Here is a 24250-nt window from a genome sequence, read left to right as displayed (position 1 = left end):
AGTTCAGTTTTACAAAATTCTAATAAAGAAGTATACGTTTATGAGTTAATATTTATATAATGGCCAACAGTGCACACAGGGGGACATTTTGCAAATGTGATTTTACCTATGCGCTAAAATCCAGGTCGATACCATTTTCCTAACTTGAGCACTTAAATTTACGGAAGATTTCGACGTTTCAAAATGTAGAAAGGAATATAATTTGGAAAAAAAATCAATTTATTTTTCCATCCGAGAAATCAAAAAAAAAACGCCGGACACAGTCAGTCAGTCAGTAAACAACGTCTCGCACCTACTCGCTAGTTAATCGCGTCGGATCGGGTGAATGATGACGCGGCTCATTGTCGGGTTATTTAAACTGGAGCGGCCTGCGAGTCCGCGTGATCAGGCATTGAATGGCATGACAAAGTGGATAGGAATGCAGGAGAGGGACTCACCCGATCAAGCATGTAAGAGGAAGGGGGTCTGGTTGGCGGGAGGGATAGGACGCGCATGGGTGTACGGGGAGATAGGATGGGACCATCCCCTACCCTCGAACTCCCCCCTCGATGGGTTTAAGGAGGGTACGGACGCCGCTGGGGAAGACGGGTGTATGTGTGTGTGTGTGTGTGAGAGAGAGAGAGAGGGGCGGGGGAAGGACTGTAAATCGTGTGCGGCATCCGATGGGGCAGAGCGAACGCCGCCGCCCTCCTTCCCCGCCCTAGTATTCGAGTGGTGATGAGCGATGCCGCCGCCGGCCAAGCGTCGCTGGGATGCACGGGATTTTTTTCCGAGTGGAAATGACATTTGGCTGTTTCCAACTCCCTCCACACCTCTTCCCCCACCCCAACTTCCTCCTCCTCGCCTCTGCCACCCGCGGGGGCCTTCGAGTGTAGGGGAGGCTGGGGAAAAATTATTCCGCTTCATCGGCGATTCCGTTGACGGGGCTATTTGAAGGAAACTGGAAGAAGTGCGATGCGACACAGAATAATGGCGAGCACGTTGCTGTTGAGTGGGCCATATGCCGTCACCACAGGAGGGTCATTTGCATTCCAGTGGCGCCGCCACTGTTGTTCGACTAGGAAATACACTCGACCTCCTCCCCTCTCTCTCTCCCCCCACCCTCCGTGAGAGCGACTCACCCTCGCCTTCGAAAATTTATTGCTGGGAAGCGTTGTAAATAAAAAAATGCAAAGTGAACATTTCCATTGGAAGAATGGAGGCACAAACAGGAATAGCATAAATAGAAATTATTTTTTATTGCTACTTTAATTTGGCAATAAAATTGATTTATGACTGTTATTAAGCATTTCCAGGTTCAATGTTAAAATGCCTAGTTCTATGCCTGATTGAGACACAATTAGCGTCCTGTACGTCGTGAGGAAAGAATAAAACTGCATACGCGTTGTCATTGGTCGAAGGATCCCTCAAATGGAAGATATTTTAGGATAGGAAATATTTGCTAACTTAAAATGATAAACAAAACTTTTAAAATATCTTGATTGAAATTGCACACACTAACAAGACAAAATTTAAGTTCAACGAATATAATCGTTTCCCAGTCCAAGTGGCTTCAAAGAAGCATAGGTTTTTCAAGCACAGAAAATTTGCGATTATATATAGATATCCTTAACTTCTAATAAATTATGACTTCAGTTCATTCAAATATCTTATTGAGAGTAATACAAAACACTAACGTACATATTTATTGACAGCTCCCCACAATTATTATTTTTAAGGCTTTTAAGGGTCTAAAGATAAATTTCCTGTCCGAAGAATGAATGGACATTCATAACTAAACCAGGAATTCATTTGTTGAACCGTTCCTATTTAATTACATAGAGATAGATGAACCAACTATCTGAAACACTGACGGAAACAGCGAATACTTTGCTATGAAAATAAATTCATATTGAAAGTCTTAATTACTGTCAACTAAGTAAAACTAAGTAAAAAAAGGGATCACATTCTGTGCTGATCTAAAAATTTCGATAAATACCCTCGGAGTAGATCTTGGGTTTTTTGTGATTCTTTGAAAGACTAGCTCAAACTGAAGTATGGCAACAATATTCAATACTCTACTAATGAAACTAATTTCATATTACTTTGATATTCAGATGGAAATTATTATTCAAAGTAACAAACTTGTTTCAACTTTCTTTAGTATCATAGTAGTATCGTATAAGAAAGTGTACTGAAGATATTAACAGCACCCAAGTAATAGTAATTATTAGGGAAGGCGAACGACAGCTAAGTTCAACGTCATAGTTGAGTTAATTTGGTAATGGTAGGGTATTCAGGGCATACTCTCCATTAGCGTCGGTATTAACCTACTTTTAATTTAAGGGATCCACACTTAAACGTCCTATCCGACGGACGGCGTATTCCATTTCGAACGGATGGACGAAATACATACACATCTCTACATGACAACCCAATAGATATAAGTAGATATCGAGATACCCCTGAAAAATACTACCATCACCAAGATTCGTACCCGGGATCTCAGCGTGGGAAGCCAGCACATTCGTTATCACACCATCTCGATCATTGATTAACCCACACCCACCGTGGTTGACAGTGAAAATTCCCCCTAATATGCCCTGTAAACTCCATCATGTACATTGTGTGTACTGTACAATGCTGATATTTATGATGAAAATTCAAGGCAACATTACAAGAAATTATTAATTTTGTTTTGATTATGTAAAGAAATACGTTTAAGAGATTAAAATATTCTATCATCATATCTACAGATATGCTTAGTTCACGAGTATTTTTACGAATCATTGTTATGCCATGGACTTAAAATACTTGATCCAGCGTGTTTCAGTTAACCTAATCCGTTAAGTTTTGATGTTCATGAAATTATTTTTCCATCTGCATCTCCTAGAACTAAGTCGCAAATTAGTTGTAATATCGTTTCATTTGTAATTTTCATCAATGGCACGTAACTAGTGAAATACTAAAATTTGACACAGAGGCGACGATGAAAATAATAACATTTATTTTCTTGGAAATATAACTACGCTTGCGTAAAGAAGTAAAAATAATAATCAAATTTAACACTGTTATTTTATCGTGTATTCAAGATATGCATACATTTTCAATTAAGAATGTCTTGTGAAATATTCGGTGAGGCCTATGAAATTAAAAAATAATATGATATGGTATTTTTAATAACTCAACAAACAGAAAAATTACTTGTTTGGTCATGTACTATAGCTACTAATAGGTATATTGAATTAATATTTTAATTTTCTAGCTTCAATTGATTGAGTATATCAATTAAAGTTATCCACACAAAGCAATTGTAGGGGTTCATAAATTTGAGTCAAATAAAACATCAGAGTAAGAAAATAGAAGTCCTAATTAACTGCAGTGAAGGCCAGTAGGCACAAGAGTTCCAGTGAGATATCTACCAAATTATCGCATTCGGTATTCAATTAAGTTCATTTTAATAGACTTATTCACGCAAGTATTGTATAATAGGACTCATTAAATAATTAACTGTGGAAAGCCAAAATTATTGATTAAATATATATATATGCTAAAATTAGGGCAGTAAATATTACGTGATCGTAAACATTTATCTTGACGATATTGGTCCTTCAACGTAACAATAACTAAATGAATAACTAACCCTAGTTATATAATTAATAACTAATATGCCGGTAAATAATGTAAGATAAATCTTGCAGTATGATAAAACTACTTTGGTGCTTTTGGTCATTTGTTCTCGGTACAAGCACAGTTACAGGATACTTTCAGTTCAGTCACAGTACTAGGACTGTCACTGAAATCTCTAGAGGAACTGCAGTACGAGCACAAGCTGTAGAACTTGTATTAATTAAAACAGTAGTGCTTCAAAATACATGCAACCTAGAGCAAATAGTAGGTGAAATACTGATCAGGCCAAAAAACGATTGCTACCACAGCGGCAGTTATTTATATACATACAGTAGTTGTGACTGGCTCTGGTAGGGTTGAAAGAAATTTTTCTTTTATTTTAGGCCAGTTTTTCGCCTATTTGAGTATACTTTTCCAATGGCTTTTTTCCCACAATCAGAAAATTACGAATCTAAGTATCCCATTCACAAAAGATTTTCTGCGTGCACCACTTTTTCTACCAGTATCCTTGCGCATAGGCATTCCTAAACTGTCCCTGTACTTTACCTTATTTCAAAGTGAATTTCTACTTTTTCTTCTATTTTTCTCTTATTACTTTTCTTCCTATTTCATACCTTGGAATAAATGCTGACATTAGGATATGATGACAAAAGTCTATTAACTTCTTTTAGTAGTATCTCAAGAAAAATACTCTGTATAAGTACTCCAACACATTAGTTCGCAGCACCTACTTGAATTGAAAATACAGTTAAATAAGGCTGTAATTTCCATCACGATATTTGCACGCTCATAAATAATTGGATCAATATCAAAATTTCGAGAATGTGCCCACAACATATTTATCGGGCATAGGGTTCATAATCTTCAATTTTGAATATTTTTGTTCCGGAGATATGTAAGTTGGTGAGATAACGCAACACTTTGCCGCTATTAAAAAAACAGTTTTTGCAAGCCATACGATTTTATGACGACGGCTTCCACGGTTATTTGCAAATAACACCAGGGTACACATACTCCCTGTTCAGCCCAACAGGCTGAAGGTCCACTTAGATGGAATTCTTCAGGTCAATATTCCTTCACTCGATTTGATGACTATGACGTCATCAAAACTGTCCTGCAATCACATAGAACAACGCGGTAGTAATCGAAAACCCTGGCTTTATCTGATGAATTCTTATCAGCGTCTGAAACCCAGACCTTTGAAGAGTGAAGCTAACTTAATACCATCAGCTTGATTCTCACAATGACAGGCACGCATAACTGATATTATTGAAAATATTCGCAAGTATCTCATTGTGAAATCATTGTGCGATTACCGTCATGGCCCCAGTCTTAAGTTTTAATTGAACAGTTGAAAGGAAGATGGGATTGCATTCAAATATACGTAACTCCGGAAATTCCGATGATAAAGAGAAACCCATAGATAACGAGGGGCAAAGACATTTGAATAAGAGCGCTACATTTGCATTTACTGAATAGTAATGCGATATGCCGCTATCTTTTGAGATGGGTTTTCCATAATTCCATTATTACCAATTTTGACCCTTTCTTAACCAAAAATTTAAAAGTCACAGGTATTCCATTTTTTCGTTATAATCGTCAATTTTTTCGTTAATATGAAATAAAATCAAAATGTAATGAAAAAATGTCTTAATAAAAGAATTAATTTAATATTTGAGGAGAATACATTATTAATAATAATGAATAATTTCCAAAACTACATATTTGGTTTTTTGACTTATTACACCAGATGGTTATATATACTATGCTTGAAAATGGCAGAATATTTACACGCGCCACCAATGGTTAATTTTATCGAAAGTCACAAAAATTGAAAGCTCTCTGCGCTTCCGGCGCCGAGCCTTTCTCTTCACTGTCCTTCAGTTTGTCAATTGAATTCCTGGAAAACAGAGACTGGAGATGACAGGAAGCGAGAAATTGATACAGGGAAACATTTTGGCATGATACTTATACCGAAAAAATTGACTTCATAGGATAGCAAAAAATTTAGCCTGAAGTAAAATGATGACTGAAAAAAGGCTGTGGAAATGGAAGTTCAATACTCTTTGCTGCGCTACTTCTTGTGAAAGAAAAATAAATTGCTCATTCTAACGTTAATTATTATTATGACCTACTGTTACAGGTTCTATTTATGAGTGCAATGCTAACAAAATACTAGGAGGGAATAACACCTTACCCATTTCTTTCACTTTTTCCTAGCTACACTTCTCCTCAAATTGTAATTCGTTGGGGCGATGAAAACAAAATAATAAGAAATATACATTCCTACCTTCTGAAGTATATACGAAAGGAAAGATGTGCTTGCGTTTTTATTCCCATAAAATTTGCATTATTTTGATTTTCTGATCATATGGCTATGAACTCCTGTCTCTCTATCGAATGAAAAATATGTCCCCCAATTTAATCAACTCATTTTGTCTACCTTCTTATAGTTCCGAAGGGATGAAGCAATGTATGTGAACAAAATGGAATATTTAATGTACAAAAAAAGAACGAATGGTAATATAGTCTGATCCTTTCAATAGACGGCAATAATTTCAATATGAATTATCTTCATGAATTATATTATGTCTGAAGAATCTCCCACATGGTATTCACAATGTTTTCTTTAACTCTTAGGAAAGTTATAATTTGATTTCAAAAATCATATTTATTTTTAATGGATATATGCCTAAAAAGGGAACCAAAATGAACTTGAGAAGTATCTCAGGGTTATATCAATACCATATATTATTTTCAAGGTATTCAGCGATTCAAAATTTCGGATTTGTTTAGGTAGATAAGTTTTTTTGGGATTTTATCACCCCAAAGTCATCTTTAAACCCTCCCCTGAATAATTACAGCTAAATGATGAAATCATTCTCATGCAGTAAGTCGGCACTACAATCTATCTTATCTTTTGCAGTGCGTTTCTTCCTGAGAGTTGGAAGAAATTTTTAGTTTATTTCTCAGAAAATCATTTGTGGTCAGTTAAACCAATCATACTTCAAATGAAGAAACATTTAATAGACAACTAGTAAGATGGTCTACTTTTATAATATTTTAATCTTTTGGATAATACATGAAGGTTAAATCATTTTCTCCAAATTCAAAATCCCCCCACCAGAGATTGTTTGTATTATAATCGGATAATTATCGGTATTTTTTGACCAGCTAGGAAAATTACTTTATAAAAAATGAAAAAGATTTTATCGTTTTAAATGCAGGCTTATAAAATCCCTGAAAGTTTCTCCTTGAAACAACGTCAGTTTTTTCCGCAGACTTTATTTCACTCGTTTATCATACCACTTTATAGGAAAAACAGTTTTATATCTATATATATATATATATATATATATATATATATATATATATATATATATATACCATATACTACCATATATATATATATATATATATATATATGGTAGTTCTTTTCCCTGTGCCGGTTATGGTTTCCCAGGAAGATCTGGTACCCAAAAAATCACATAGCTTGGGTGGAGCTGAAGGTGCCCAGAGACTTGCCCGGGAAACGAACCTGGGACCCTCCGGTCAATAGTCCAATGCTCTACCCCTGAACTACTGCGACCCAATATATATATGTGTGGGTGGGTTACTGGGAAACCATAACCGGCACAGGGAAAGGAACTGGCCCCCTTACCCTGATGTGTGAATTTCACACGCCATCGGGCTTGTACTGGGTGAACTCTGCCATCACCTACCAAACCGACCTTCGGGTTGATTACTGTGTTTATGGTTATATACATATATATATATATATATATATATATATATATATATATATATATATATATTATATATACACATCAGGGTAGGGGGGCCAGTTCCTTTTCCTGTGCCGGTTAACGTTTCCCAGGAATGTCTGGTACCCGAAAAATCAAATAGCTTGGGTGGAGCTGCAGGTGCCCAGAGTGCCTTACCCGGGAATCGAACCCGGGCTCCTCCGGTCAGCACAGTCTAACGCTCTACCCTATATATATATATATATATATATATATATATATATATATATATATATATATATATACACACATACATAGTTGTTGAATCAATCCATTATTTATAAAATTTATTTATCTTTTTAAGCCTAGATTGTCGTCGTACCGACATGTGCAGGCACGAGCTAGTTAAAAGTAATTATAAATCATGCATGACAAAGAGGTGGTCGCTCCTCCACTAGGGAAGAGAGACTCGGGAGGAAACGAGCGAGAGGGGGCACCTGCCTTGGTGATGGCGAATGGTGTGCAGGGAAAGGAGCGGGTTGGTTGCCCAGCAGGACGTCTCGAATAGTAAAACATGACCTGTTTGCATTTTTGAGAAAATAAAAAATCTTACGGCACTAAATCCTTGGAAACTAATTGGGTATTCAGAATGCATTGTTTCTAACAAATACTTATTTGACGATCCCCATGCATTCCATTGCAAATTATATTTCCCAATCAAAATATTGATTTGAATCCTTTAACTCTTGATACTTAAAAGTCTATTAAAATTGTCCTTCTTCTAACAAACAATTTTGTGAAAGTACTGTGAGATTTTGCAGCAAGTTCAAATATTCTTACTCCTTTAATTCTGACCATAGATGATAAGGGTAATATTTATTGTAATAGTTCCTAATTGGATCATTAAATAAACGAAGAATCCAGTGATTCACCACATGTACCATGTACCTCCCTTTAAGATGAAATATTCTCCTAAAAAACCAGATTGGAATGCTGCACACATGCTACGCTCGCTTCAAATATGATTTCCTCTCTTTTTCCTATTAAAGATGCCTCAAATCACATAAAATTGAAACCATCGATATGTATTCAAAAAATCGTGCTACCGTCTGTAAGTATTTGTTTCTATATGTAGAGAATCTTCTCTTACATAGTTGCTTACTATTGGTTTCATGTTTCTTCTATTAATCTCCTATTGCTCATATAGTTAATTTATTCCACTTATTCGAGTGCATTTTTTCATACTCTAATCCAAAAATCCTACTCGCTAACTCAGATACCAACTTAGCTCTTATTTTTTTATTCTGGAGCATTACTTCTCATACCCTTTCCAACACTCCTTTTTACTCTCTTGAAATCTTCTTTCTTTTAAGAAATTATTGTTAAAACCGTTTAATTCCTATTGTACCTTCATTTAACCGAAATCCATCAAATTATATTTTCTTAATACCACCGCATTGTTTATTTTCTTAAATGACATTTGCTTGACCTTATTCAGAGTTTTCTTGATGCATGAAATGCCTATATAGGGCTGTGCAATCATCTATGATTTTCTTTTTCTTAATTTTAACTTTTTTACACTTTATAAACTTGATATTTGCTCACTGTTACCGATTAAGAGCGCTGATGAATCTTCCGAGGATTTAGTTGATAACCGATTGGATCCAGGTTAACTGAAGATAATTACGCAATTCATTTGAATTTAATTTTACACTGGTAATATTTTGTTAGTTTTTAAGTGAAAAAGTTGGAATACCGACTCCAATCTCAGAACTATCTCACTCTTTTTAAATTAGAATACCGAAGTGTTTTCTGTAATATTTAATGTCAATTAACAGTCGCTTTTACCTTATATAGCTGGTAATCGAATAATCCGATATCTTCATATTTTAAGCAGGAAAAATAGGGGCAAATTTATTTTGATACTCTCAAATGCTTAAACTCTCTTAATGTGTTTATTAAGGAGCTTCACAAATTCACGATTCCCACCTACATTAAGCTTTTGTCAACTCCCTGGCGTTGGGTTTTAGCAGATTTTCAAACCAGAAAATTTGGCAACGCTGTGACTCAATATTATACTTTTTGACTTTCAGTGTTCTCCATTCATTTTTATTTTACGTTTCCTTTGTTTTCCCGACACTCTACGACCCATTCCCTCGACGCCTTCGCTCGCAGTCGGTGACGTCAAGTCACTTTGGAAAATGAGAGAGACAGATATTCTTACTGATACTCGTGAAAGGAAGGCGAGGGGTCAGTTATTATCTGTTGGCTGCTCAGCCGCGAGCCAAATCTGTGAGCGCGTACTAAGCACTGAAGCGACCACTACCGCGCTAACCCGTGCTGGGTAAGTTACCAAAGTTTTACGCATTTTCTCGGCCGGTCTCTCATGGTTTTTTATTACTTTATGTGTCCCTCATTCATTCACAGATGTTTTTCAAAATGAGATTCCCTATTTGAATTTGGCCTACGCTATAAAAGATCAGAGGTACAATCCTCGTGTTTCTTAAAATTACAAGTCTCTGGCAATGCGTACTCATTGATATTTTACTGTTGTTTTTATTCATATGAATGTGGATAAATAAAATTCCCCTAAAATATATATCTATCTTACTAAAGCCTAAACGTAGCGGATTGGGAAAGGGACAGATGGTATGGAATCACCATTCCGCCAGGGGGGGTTTAACTAACTGGCGATCAATTAGAATTACTACTTTTCTGTTATACTGTTGCATTCATTCCACAGATAGCCTCAAAGAATTTCCGGTTTTTCAAGCTTAAAATATACATAACTAAAAAAATAAGTATGTGCTGTAATAGATGAGAGAAGAAAAAAATAGTGGGTGAACTAAATTATTGCGATGCGTTGAGATTATAAGAAAATATAGCAATCTGTGCTATAGTGATGGAAATAATAAGCTATTGTGGTTATAATGTGACAATATCGAGCACGGCAACCAGAAGACAGGCTTGATTTTGAATGAGAAAAGTAAGATGCGTGGAATAAAATACAAGCTACCGTCTCATAGAATGGTTTTTATAGAATTCTGAATTTATAAAATTGGAATCGTAGCTAATCATGCAACTTTTGACGAAGACAGAATGTCAGAAACCCTTTGAGTGCGAGGCACCCGTAAAAGAATTTAAAAAAAAACAGTAATCACCCGAAGGTCGGTTTGGTAGGTGACGGTAGAGTTCACCCAGTACTAAGCCCGACGGCGTGTGAAATTCAAAGAGTAGGGGGGCCAGTTCCTTTCCCTGGACCGGTTATGGTTTCCCAGGAAGATCTGGTACCCGAAAAATCACATATCTTGGGTGCCCAGAGACTTCCGGGGAATCGAACCCGAGACCCACCGGTGAGTAGTCCAACGCTCTACCCCCTGGACTACCGCGACCCACTCGTTAAAGAGCAATAGTATAAAAATATATGAAAGTTTAAGATAGTTTAAGAGTGAACTCCGAAAATATTGGCCACCTATTTGGTGTGAGCACAGATTCAATTACAATACTTGCAAAATGTAGCCTCGAGCACAAGTGAGATCAGAGACAAACCAATGGAACTTAAAAGTTGAAAATCCACAAAGCAAAAATGTAAACTTTAGGGTATGAGTATATAGAAGAGGAATGTGAGGATGATGCTGTGGAAAGTTTGAAAGAAAGGAATATGGAACGCAAGTAACGTAGAAAAGTTGTGGCTGGAAGACAAAAGGCATGGTAGACTGAAGAAGTTAAATATTCCGTGATCATAATGAAAGACAAGACAATGAAAGAAAGACAATAAGAAAACAATTGTAGTCAAAAGAAAGAAGTGTAGGGGAATAACTTATGATGCTCCAAAAATAAATTTTCATGAATGCTAAAGTGTGAACAAAGTAAGGGAAGCAAACGAATACCGGAAACAGCAAAAATGCAGAACGATTTTTAAGGAAATGAAGCGTTTGTAAAATGATTGAAAGGAAGAGGCAAAACGGAAGGGAGAGAATAAATGGATGGACGCAATAAATAATTTATCACATTGAATTGCAATGTACAAGTGGTACTACTTTCCAGGATGATTGCGACATTAGAGATTGTTGGAGGGGGTTTTATGAGGATCTCCACCAAATGGAATTGACACAGTTCATTAGATGATAAATACAGGGATGTTTTAATTTAAGTAAATAGTAGGCTGTAACAGTATTGTGAAATTAAAGAACGGAAGACTGCAAGCGTAGACAGTGTATTTTTCTGAAAATAGATGTGGTAGAAGGCATATTGTAGTGCAGCAGGAGATCTCATGTCAATAAATAAGAGAAATCAAGTTTAGAACAGATACATTAAGATGTCAATTTTCCCACGAACAAAAAGTAATCAAAATAACGTTGTCCGACCGAACTTTGAGGTCAAAAGTTTCTGGTATGTAATCACCCTCTGCCACACATCCTAGCGATGACTTGCAGGGTACTGTGTACAAAAATATCGAAAGCGAAGTACAGAGACAAGGCGCTTTAAAGGTTTGTATAAACTTTATCGGGAAATGTTTCGATATTATTAGAATTCCTCAAATTCTACAAAGTAAATCCCTTGAGCGTCGACACAATTTTGCCAGCGGCTTTTCAACAACTCGAAGGCTCCCTTGTAGGCGGATACCAGAAGTTTCTTAAGGGTACGCGAGCAAGTTTCTTTGACGGCACTTAGGGTCCCATGGTGGTGTCCTTTGAGGGAGGATTTCCCTTTTGGGAATAGGCAAATGCCTGCTGGTGCCGAATCGGGACTGAAAGGGGATTTGGAAATCATCGCGATGCTGTTGCAAGTTTTCTCAAGCAGACAATCGACTCTGCTTTTGGTTTTCCGTCTAAACCTTCGAGACAAGTTTAGAGATATTTTGCATTGCCAAATTTTTAGTGATAATGGTATTAACTGTAATCTTATCAAAGCCAATACGATCTGCGAGCATCCGCACACTTAACCGACGGTCTGAATTCAGCACTACACGCACACATCAGGAAAAAATTGCTACCGATACTTTCAATACAAACCTTGCATATATGAGCACACGGGCGACATTCCTGTTAAGCCAATGCGTTTTAAGTTTCGCGGCTGCACCCCCATTTTTAAATTAAACTAAAGGCGCTACATTGACATATTATCAGTATTTTTAATTTGCAACCATTTTCTATGCCTGATGCGAGAAAATACATAATAGCATTTTTCCGGCGATTTGGCTTTTGCTTATAGTTCAAAATTATATTCGTGTACTTACGTTCTCTCTTTTATTTTATGAATGCACGAAACTACCAAAAATTAAAGCCTGACTCTGTAAGGTTCATTCTATCACTTGTCAAAATGCTCTGAATCCACTTTTCCTGCCACATATGTATTTTCCAACAATCCTCTGTCCCATCTCACCAAGCCTAATTCCTCTTCTTTTGTTTTTTCCGTCTTTTTTACGTTTTCCATTCTTTTCAACACACATCTCAAAAGCGTCCTATATAAACCTACCACCTTGTTTCAATGACCAAGTTTCCGCGCCCAGAAAAACTACGCTCCATACAAAAGTTTTCTGTAATCCTTTCTTGACATTCTCAGTCAATTTCCCTGTCATTAATTCCATCCTTCTAGTGAAATATTCATTTACTACTTAAATTCTTCTTCTAATACCCCTTGGTCATCTTGGTTTTACACATTTCCAAGATAGGGAAACTTTTCTGTCTGATTTAGTTTTTGCCATCCAATTTAAACGTTTAACTTAGCCTTCTTCCCTCTCAAAAACCGTAAACCTTTGTTTTTTATCATTTATTCTCATCACATACCTATCACATTTACTTTCTATTGGCTCTATCATCAATTGTATCCGCTAGGCTAAATGGATAGCTAAAGCTTGATCTTCCGAAAATCTAAATGATTTCCCACCTGTTTTACTCCTGCCTCCAGCCAGCCTTGCCTTTCTTGACATTAATTCCCCAATTATATATTGTAAAAACAGTGAAGGCAGATATGCATGTCTCCTAATCTCCTGCCAGACACTGCATTTAATTCTGTTATACATTTATTAATTCAACCCAAGTGACTCTATCGAACGCCTTCTCGAAATCCACGAAGCAAACAAGTTCACCACCTCATACTCATGTTCCTTTCTATTAGAGACCCCATATTACGTGTAGGTGTATCTCTCCCCTTCCTAATAATAAACTGATCAACCCCTAAGTATTTTTTTTACCCCGCTCCCCATTCTTTTACTGATTACTCAAAGTACCATTATAGCTGCGAGTAAAATCAACTTGCTGTTCTATTGTCCTCGCATACGACTGCCTTTCCCTTTTTTGGGCAGGGAACTTTTACTGATCTGACGAAATCTTCCGACCATATTCTTCCCACACGAACCCACAACGATATAATATATATATATATATATATATATATATATATATATATATATATATATATATATATCGGTGTTTGTGTATGTGTGTGTGTGCACACTCACAGACATATTCCTTGTTTCTTGCATTGGCTAAAAATACTGGCAAAGGTTCGTCATTGTAAAACCCGGAACTCTTCACTACTCGGACAATTATTTGATTCAATTGACCATGTTAAAAATGTTTCCAAACCTGCGGTTGGCATTTCGATTCCGAGTTAGAAGAAATACTTTCCAGTTTTTTCAGCTCAGCCTAGACCTCTTATATATTTCGAAAATCGACGATCCAATGCCTGCTCAGGTCTATATTTACCCTGGAAAATAGTCTCCGAAAACTGGCTAGGAAAAAGCAAACGTTGCTCATTTGAAAGAAAATATCGAATTCGAGTTTAAGCAAAAAGTAATAAAGTTCTGACGCTTGTGATGATAGATAATCTCATTCACTTTTATCTATAGTCTATCACCTATTTTAAATATTGAGGTATGCATTGATAACTGAAATGTTTGATTAACTTTCCATATATTTTATTTCAGCCATCAGTTAACACTGATCGTCCCATTATGGCTCGAACCCTTCATAGGCGTGTTATCAGCGGACAGTCTGTCCGTTACACATATGTTACATTCCTACGTCGTTATGAATTTGTTAAAATGACTTGGCCTGTAACGGCGAGGAATTGCATTCTCTTTGCATAAGAGTGATTATTCAGGATTTCCGCACAGTTTTTTTAAATTACGCATTATGTACAACTTATGCCGTTTCTGCTCGAGGTAAGGGAAAGAAAGAATGAGAGTGGGTCAAGAAATGCTCGACAGTCCAGCGTGTAGTGTGCTGGGGTACTGGCCAAATGGCTTTGGTTTGGTTTTCGGGGATGTCTATGGACAACCTCAACCTCACACAAGCTGTGTCATTTTTCCTTTGCCGTATCCTCCGACGAGTGTTTTTCGGAGGAAATATTCGCTAGTTAAAGGAGATTGGAACGCGGTAATGGGCGAAAGGAGAGGTGGTAGTGAGACAAGTGGCTACGGTTTAAGAACAAGTAATTACTACGGGGAGAAAGAAATAACAATCTGCTGGGGACAAGGTTTAATCATTAAGAATACTTGGTTTAAACGCTGCATTAAGCACTTATTTGGAAAAAATTCATAGGGACTCAAAGAGATATCAGTTACCACATATTATTTTTAGGCACTGATTTAGGTATACGGTAATTAATTCTCATAGTTTCCAGGATGTTGTTGCTTATCCAGACCATAATTTAGTGTTAATACAGTGTAACGTTAGATTAAAGAGGAATACGGACTAGGAAACGGAACTTAGAATCAATAAGAGGGAAAAAAGAAGGTACACCAGGAGACAGTGAAAATATTGATCAATGAGGATAAGGGTATGAGTAAAATTGAAGAAAGTTGGGAACATCTCAGAAAAGGAATTTCGAACGCCGCAAACGAAACGATTGGAATAGTAAATAGGAAAATGATAAGGAAACCTTGGCTTACAGATGAGATGACAAAAGTGATAAATGAAAAATAAATGGGAACATTTAAACGCAACAATTAGAATGAAGGAAGTAGAGAAGGTTAAACAATAAAATGAGAGAAAATGAGAGAAACTAATAGGGGGATATAAACGTGGTGGAATGGGTGGGCTGTACATATTACGTATAGGTAAATTATCTCTGAGGAAGTAAAAAGGTTGTTTGAACAGTTTCCGACCTCAACTTGAATATGAAAGCACTCTTCAACAAAAGTTGGGGAATATATTTGCGCTTGCATTTCAAGGCACTCTCCAAATTTCAGCCATTTTAGACTCTCAGTTGTTGTTTGACAATCGTTTGAACCACTGTGAGGTTTTTTTTGTGAATTAGACACATTCCTTGTTTCTTGCATTGGCTAAAAATACTGAAAAAGGTTCGTCATAGTAAAACCCGGAACTCTTCAGAGTTACCTCTGCCGAATTGTGAATTTTGCTTTGGTTTTATTCCACAACGTACTGCTTTCATTCTGAGAGAAATCGTTTCGCAATAACTAATTCCGAAATTTACGTAGACGTAGGTGTCATGAGTGGTGCCTCCCACTAAATCTGAAAAAAATTAAATATCATAACTCTTTGTTAAATAAACCCGAACACCTTAAACCTATAAAATCATTAAGGGATATGAATGTCCTGTGGATCAAGTGAAACCCTCGGGTATTATCTCATCATAGAGCCTAATATAGATCATTCATTTCCAAATATCAGGAGATCTGGATTAAAGAACTTTTACCTCAGCAAACAAAAATGATAAAAGTACTTAAACGCAAAATTTCCAAGGATACATCTAATTTGATATTATTACGTCTTGAATATGCATTGGTAATTTGGGACTTATTGTATAAATCGTGAATTGAATCAAAACTTTAAATAAAAAATGCATTAAAATACGATTAAATATCAGCTAAGATGATGGCCATAGTAGTATCCTTGAAAGTGAAAACCACTTAATGCACGAAAATCATATGAAAGGCTCAATATAGTCTAAAATTGCAAGTCCTCTGAGTACGATAAGTGATCTCTGGATTTTCTTATTGTTGCTCCGAGATCTTGATAGTTGAAGATATTCTCATACTAATCAAAGCAGTTATTAGCCAAACATATTATTTCTATCTGCAACCCTAGAATGTCAATTATATCTTCCCGTCTTGCTTCACTGGAAGTCTGCATTTTTCTCAGAATTGGTAAGTCGCTCCAATATCCCCAGACATTCTCCGATGACACATGTGCTTAGTAAATGTGCAGTTCTCTGAGTTTTCGGTCACTCGTGACGTCACCGATGTTTCGCAATAAGCGTAGTCCCCGCCGCTGAGACTCGGACCATCGAGTGCCTTATTTCGAGGGCGGATGAAAGAGTGTAGGACGGAGGGAAGGGAACCCATACCATTCCAAATGGATTTTTCGGACCCACGGTAACAACGTGAAACAGGAGAGGGAGTGGTGAGACGCATCTCTCCTCGGTGGTGGAGTCATCCCGCGTGCACTTGCGTCCCGAGCCGAAAAATCATAAGGCGGAATGATGCGTTCCGCCCCGCGCACCGACGGCCGAGAGGGCGTATGAGCTTGTCGGGGGGAGGGGGGTTGTTTAGATGGGGGATGAGGAGAGGGAGGGAGGAGTGGGCGCGCAGGAGGGCTGAGGGGGGAGGGTAGGGAGGGGTGCAGATCGCGGGGGTGGAGATAGAGTGAGAGAGGGAGTGTGGGAAGGGATCCACGAGGTGGAATCCGTCGTTGGCAGCCGGAACAGAGAGATCTGCGAGGCGAGATTTATGGGTTTCCTCCCGGGCCATTCGAAGCCACCACGTTTCATCTGTCGTAACTGCTTCACCCACCTCCAATGGCAGCCAAAGGCCCCACCGCCGGTGCGGCCCCCACACTCCCGCGAACCCACCGTCCCCCACCCCCCTACCGTCCCGGACCCACAAACACCCCTCCCCCTCAACCCTCTACGCCATAAGCCCCTCCCGCACGCACCGCCCCCTTTCCCTCCTCCCCCCGGCAGGCCACCCGACCACCCTCTCACCCAAGAGCCTCCGCGCCTCTGACAAATCTCACTCTGCGCTTGGACCGCGACAGCGAGCAGCAGCCACTAGAGAGGGTGGAGACAAGTTCGCGCCGCAGCCGTAGACGCACAGTAGTCGTTGGTCGGGCTCCGAGCAAGCTGCCAGTCCTCTACGCCATGTTCTGACACTGAGATCGCGCCTTCTCCTTCACCGCGTGACAATTTGGGCGTTTGCAGAGCCGCAGGAGCGTGGACTTCGCAACAGGGAGCCGTGAGAGAGAGAAAGAGAGGAGCGACAGGAGTATATAGCCGGGAGCGAGACGCGAGGGAGACCTCGAGAGATAGACGCCCGAGGATCACCGACGCCCAAGTGAAGAAGATATATCCCAGGTGAGAGAGCAAATTACTTCTGTGGTGTGAGTGACGTTTCGACGTGAAACTTCAGAGGAGAGGGACAGGAGCGTACATGCGTCAGAGACCCACGAGGCGCTAACTTCAACGAAAGAGGAGGACGCTCTCCGACCACACGTGGAAGCACTTCTTCACGGGGAGGGATTTGAGTTCATTATTTCTTTGGCGAGTACGATGAGAGAGAGGAATTATGGCGGTAAATTTGAAATCACATCTCAGTGGTTTCTCGAGGAGGCACGTCTTTTGGGTCGACTTTGGCCGAAATGTGCATTGGAATCACGCAGTCTAGACTTCGGTCCACTGGTTGTCGAACGATTAAATAGTTTTTGTTGTTTTTCAATCTTCTCCCCCCCCCCCCCTTACAAGTGCGGGACATTTTCCGGCAACCCCTTCCACCCATCCCCCCTCCTCAACTACCCCCATGATGTTCCGTGACAAACGGGGGTAGTCGAAACGACACGAGGGGTATTTTCCCACTCGCCCGATTCCCGTGAGCTCGAGTTGACCGGGGGTTGGCTATCTTCGGGCCGCCGGACTTAAGAGTCGGTGGGGGTATCAACCCTACACACATCCCTCCCGGCGCAACAGTTTGCCCTCACCGGGAAGGCAGCGTTTTTTGGAAACGGATTTCTTAGGCCCTTGAGGGAATACTGAGAGAGAGAGAGGGCTCCCCCGGCAATTGGGATTGTGAATGCAAATGCTGGCGACGCGAGGAAGGAGATGGTGGTAGCGGGAAGGAAGAGGGGTGGCGGGAAGGATGATATTGGCTGTTGGGGTGGGGGAAGGCCTTACGGGGGGAAAGAGGGTAGGGGGCCGCCACAAAGGGGGCAAAGGGAGAGGTAAAAGATTGAAGGGAAGTATCGGGGTCGCGGGCGTAAACGAATGATTGGTTGAATGAAAGGAAGAGCTCATGGGATGACATTCGCATCCATTCCAAGTCCACAGCACCGCCATCCTTTCCCTCATCCCGTCCCCCTCCTCTCTACGCAGCCGCCACCTCCCCCCTCCCTACGGTGGCTGCCCTACTCCTCACCCCATCCCGGGCCACCCACCCAACCGCACGCACGCCAGCCACCACACCCACGCTCTCGGGTGCCGGAAAAAATAAGCAAACCAACGTTGCCTCATGCTTAAAGGGTGTAATTAAGTCCTCCGTTTGGACGGCTGGAGTGGTCGTGATCGATGGTGGAGGAAAAATATCCATGCACGGCAAACTGAGCAGTAAAGAGGGATGAGAGAAAGCCAAATGGAGGGTGGGGGAATGGAGGATAAGAGAAAAATTCGAGGATGAGATTCGCATCCGCAGAGAAGCAATACGGACGCACGTTTTGCGTGAGTGTCATTTCCTCGATCCAAAAGGACATATGACCGAGGGAGTGTGAGGTAATGCTCACAATCGCTACAAATTGCGAGCTCTCAGCAAGGAGTGTAATTTCGTTCAACCAGGTGCGCATAGAGAGTCGTGCATGTTTCAATGCATATGTTTTCCCTTTCATTCTCACAATTATGTTTTGAGTAATGAGTGATTTGTGTGGAGTCCTGTTCGGAAGCGTTTGAGACTGTGTTATTTCCCTTGATTCCTCCTCCCACTAATTATCTAAATTTGGGCTTAAAGTTTATGGAAGAGATATTTAAGGCAGTAGAGAGTAAGCAATGATTTCAGAACTTTTGATAAATGGTTAATGTTCCTTATATTTTTCATAGTTTCAACTTTTCAGAAATGTTGATATAAATTACATACGCTATCATAAACATCGTAAAACTGACCATTCTAAAACTTAATAAATTTTCCTTTCTCACATCATGATAATTTAGAATGACATATCCGGCCCCTCTCCGTTCCCTTCCCCACCCGCCGAACGCGACCCCACTCCATATCCTCCGCTTCCTCCGGCACACTCCACGCCCGCCGTTTCTCGGGCTCTGACATCCACGTGTGGTGGCTCCATTTTAAATGTTTTCTGAGCGCTTCCAAGATAATCGTTGAGAAGAGTGTGCCGCGTTCTAATTGATTAACCCTAAGGTTCCGTATTCTGGTGTTTATTATATCATGTGCTATAATTTGAATTCGATGACATTGTTCCTGTTTTAATTATCATGATTTTCACGCTTACCATTAATGGCACTATTTCATTTCACCCTGTTGGATAAAATTATTTTCATCAGAGCCGAAAAGGCCCATATTTATATCAAACTTATTATTAGCCTCTTAACTTGTATTTACTTTTTGCTAGTTTCTTAATGGTCAGACAATCACAAGAAGCATTATTTTTTATATTTCATTTCAATTTTATATTACTACCAATGCCTCCTTTGTCATTTACAGATTTTGTCCCTATTTTTGACATAGTGACGCAGCGTGAATTACCAGTGTAATGTTTTTAACGTGCTATCGATCAAATTTCTCCGTAATGAACTCATCGTGCGACATTATAGACAGCAAATGATTAAGACGCCATATGAAAACGACTATGAATCTCACCAAGTCACGAAACCGTATTTTTTAATCTGTTAAATGCATTCTGCTCAACGAACTTCATAAGCGAAAGCAACAAGTCTCCCCAACCTCACCTGCTAGCTGGAAATATGCAACACGTGAAATTGCCCAGGAGTTCTCAAAACGAGAGCGGTCATTCCTTCCGGAAAAAACCATATCGCCGGAAGTTAGGCGCCCGACGGACTAGGAGCAGTGGGTGAAGGGATTAAAAGCCTCTCTCCGACGCTTTACGAGCGAGGTCAGGAATACTCTATGAGCACTCTGACTAAACGCCGACGGACATAAACACCAGCGAAGAATTTCCTCCGCTTCCCGTTCTACCAGCGTGCATCTTCCCCTTCCGGCTCCCTTCGGAATCCGCCTTCCTCCCTACCCCTTCCTTCCTAGTTTTGCTATTTCCAGATCGCCACTCCACCCGCGGGGACCTTAACTCCCAACCCTACCGACCCCCTCCGCTCCCCTCCCCAACTGCCAAAAGCCACCCCACTCAACGCCCCCCGCCCCCGCTTCCTCTGGCACACTCCACCACGCCCATTGCTCTTCTGATTCTCGCGTTCGCCTGTGGTAGCTCCGTTTTATATGTTTTCTGACCACTCCAAAGATACTCTTCGGAAGGAATTCGTCGCGTGCTAATCGATGCGCCCTGAAATTCAGAACTCGAGTCAACTCCGGCATGATGCTCCGAAAATATGAGAACCAATGCTTCCTCGACACTTCGGTGGTATTGAAAGGTGCCGAACCCTACCGACTGAACGCTGTAGTGCGTTAATCAACAGTAACTGCCAGTCTTTCGGTCTTTTTGCCTTAGGCTGGATTTGAAACACGCTGAGAGGCGTCTGTTAGCACGAAGACGCTGTTACCTGTTGGATTCATTCGAGGATCTCACCCACACTCTACGGCCGCGGTGAATTAACACGTCCCTATCCGTCTAATAGGGCACAAAGCCATGTTAAAAAAATGCATTTATAATTTAAGAGATGCATTTATATTTCAAATCCATGAGCCAAAATTGAAGTGGAATTCTGAAAGGTTCCTTTGGGGAGTCGAGCGGGGTCGGAATACGTATTGAGTGTCACTCATATTAGCATTGTTTAAGTGAAAATTTATTTGGCATTCATTCAAACGAAACATTCTGTATTTTAATTCAAAACTTTTAAGGCTAAAATATTTTCTGCAATTGAAATTGTCTTACATTGGCGTAATAAGAATGTAGCTGATATTAGTAACAATACCGAAGCTTTTCGTTTATTTCACCAAGAATATTCAGGCTGTAATGTTGTTAATTAAAATATGCCAAGCCTTTGCACCTGGATTTCCGAAAAATATTGTAACAATTTCATTTGTGTTATTCATCTGCATTCGTATGGTTATGCATTTTGTTGAGTTTTTTCTAGTCTCAGTAAAGGTGAAGTTTTATTCTCTTACTGAGTTCTTCAATTTCATTTCCACATCGTAAGGATGAGATAACAAGACGTGCTAATAATCTTTTTCTATAAAAAATTTAATTAACAAAGGATTTCCCAATGATCGGATTGCTTAAATGTAATAGTCATTATGTATTTGTAACACATTTTCAACCTTTTCTAGTGACTAGTGGCATTTTTACTCCTACATATCTAGACTGTGTACGCTATGTACTACACAGTGTTGGAATAGATAATGCTAGTTCCTCTACACTCACCACCTGCAATTGGTATAATGTGAATCAATGGTTTCACAACATATCTTCTGGAAAAAATACTTTCCTCAGGATGAATTTCAACGTATTAGTACTGGTATTCTGCCCTGGGTTTGATCAGCCATTGGGTGATCGGTGGGTGATTAGCTGTTTCTGGATATCTCCTGAGTTGGATTCTCGGATGAATCGTAATTCTTTTATTTATTGAAAAACTGAAGAAATAAGAAACCATCTCATTATCCAGTCTAATGAGTCACTTATTTCAGTTATCCTTTGGCTATTATATACCTATTGCATTCTAGGTTATAATTCATGGCAACTTTTACCAAGGGTTGAAGAGGATTGATGATCTACAAATAACGTACAAATTACCAGTGTCCATGTTGAAATAAACAAGGAAGCTCTAAATAATAAATCTCTTATCCGTGCTCGATTACTAATATGGTTTATTTTTGGCTGACTAGTCTACGGTAAATTTTGAAGGAGTCTTCTGAATTACCTCCATACCAACGAAAGAATGCATTGGTTCTCCTTAACATTTAAAGTTCTGGTTCAGAAGCCTGAATCAAAGAGGTTGATATTTGTAGGTCCCTATCGAATGGACTACTCTCCATAAGGAATGAGCTTCAATATTTGCCCTTCTAATGTGCAGCAATCATCGATATTTCGGCTCCGCGGTGTCTATTTCTCGTAAACCTGAGCGCGTGGCATTCCCTATACCTATGTTGATTTCCACATACCATTTCAAATAAAATCCCGTATAAAAAGTACCGAGCAAAAAAGCCGAGGTTTTATTGATGTAAAATTTCATGACGACTTTGAACAAGACGGTGCTGGTGGTCAGTATATTACTGCTGAATTAAAATACTCCATTAAGTGGAGGCATATTGTGGCACTAGTTTTTAGAAATAATGAATTGAAAATGATGCGCAAGGAGAAATTTTCAATATATTTTAAATATAACGGATCGGTATCCAAAAATGCTCATTTCAATTAATTGATTATTTAAAAAAAATATTTTGGTAACTTCCTCGCGTCTCTTACCGTCCCAAATTTAGAATCTGGTGGAAAATATTTCCTTTTACAGAGTAAAACAATATGCTCAAAATTTCCCTTAAAGTAGCCAATTTATCGCAAATATGAATGCATGTTTCAATTTTAATTTTTCAAAATTGTTTTGCCTGCATATGGCCTCTCATTAACATAGGGATGGAATGTAGTTGAGATGATAAGGTATAATTGAGTGTCTTACTTTGCAATTATTTTTCTCGTAGACCCTTCCGTTTAAGCAAAACATCTGGAATTTGGATATTATATGTATTGTAAATAAATAAACTACAATTTAAATGCTAAACACAAGTCTAAACACGTGGTTTAGGCCCAAATAAGGATCTATTAATTTTGGTGGCTCTGGCCGAAGGGATTAGCTCCTTTTCAAACTTATCCTTGGAGGTATACCATATATAGTATGGTGGCATCCTTTCAAAAAATGAAATTATTACGTCAATAAATTTTTATACACACACACACAAACATACATATTATTGTTTTTTTATACACATACATATATAAAACATATAAATATTTCTCCCCACCTTTGCTTGACGAAGAATTTATTACTATTGGAGGTACCCACACAATAGTATTCATATAATGAACGCTGAAAAACTTATTTATCATGACAACGTAAATGCCAATTTGGATGCATTGCCCGTCCTCTGAATGGTCTAGGCCTGGATTCCATTCCTTACTTGGCTGTTTTGCGCATAATTTGTGCGAGTCGGCCTCTACCTAATGACTTTATATTGCAGAATACTTCATATGTTATTGTGACTAAATACTCCTCACGATGATGTAAATGGAATTCTTTCCTCTGCATTTACATATTAAGCACGGTATTTTCCTCTGCACTACCCAAAAGAGAAATTAGTCAGTGGTATCGGCATGAATTAAAACACATTTTTTAGGCAGAAAAGAATTTTCTATATTCTAATTATGATTTTGGACACTATTTTGAATTCATTTAATCGTTCTACCATAAAAAGTGCTTTTTTAAATATCTTTATTTAGAAATTCTCTAATCTAGAAAATTACAAAAATAATTTGGTAACAATAATTCTTCATATTAAAATGTAGATTCTTGATTTCATTATTATTTACTGCAAAAAGACAAACTCTTTCATTCAAGTTTATTCATATCATTCCCTATAAGGTGCAAAAATCATTTTTTCAGACACAGAAAGAGTATTCAGTGCAAATATGGTCACCTAATAGCCACAGTCTCAATTTTACGTGTGAATTATATAGGATTGGATTGTAATTTCACAGCAATAAAAGGTGTAAATATAGCCTGTAAAATAAACCTAAGATTTTACGAGATGT

The 24250-nt window shown here is 38.9% G+C and overlaps 1 protein-coding gene across 1 annotated transcript in view; it reads left to right on the top strand.

Moving 5' to 3' along the window:
- Positions 1 to 17326: 17326 nt before the first annotated feature.
- The window catches only part of LOC139685717 (sodium- and chloride-dependent GABA transporter 1-like), a 73190-nt gene continuing 66266 nt past the window's right edge, over positions 17327 to 24250 (top strand). The window contains exon 1 of the mRNA XM_071582750.1: positions 17327 to 17672. The gene's annotated coding sequence lies outside the window, so the exon portion shown is untranslated. The remainder of the gene's footprint in view (positions 17673 to 24250) is intronic.

Source organism: Hetaerina americana, unplaced genomic scaffold, assembly GCF_022747635.1.
Source record: "Hetaerina americana unplaced genomic scaffold, ioHetAmer1.1.p SCAF_12, whole genome shotgun sequence".
Classification (NCBI taxonomy): domain Eukaryota; kingdom Metazoa; phylum Arthropoda; class Insecta; order Odonata; family Calopterygidae; genus Hetaerina; species Hetaerina americana.
The sequence above is the reverse complement of the archived record's forward strand: the minus strand, read 5'-3'. Positions and strand labels throughout refer to the sequence as shown.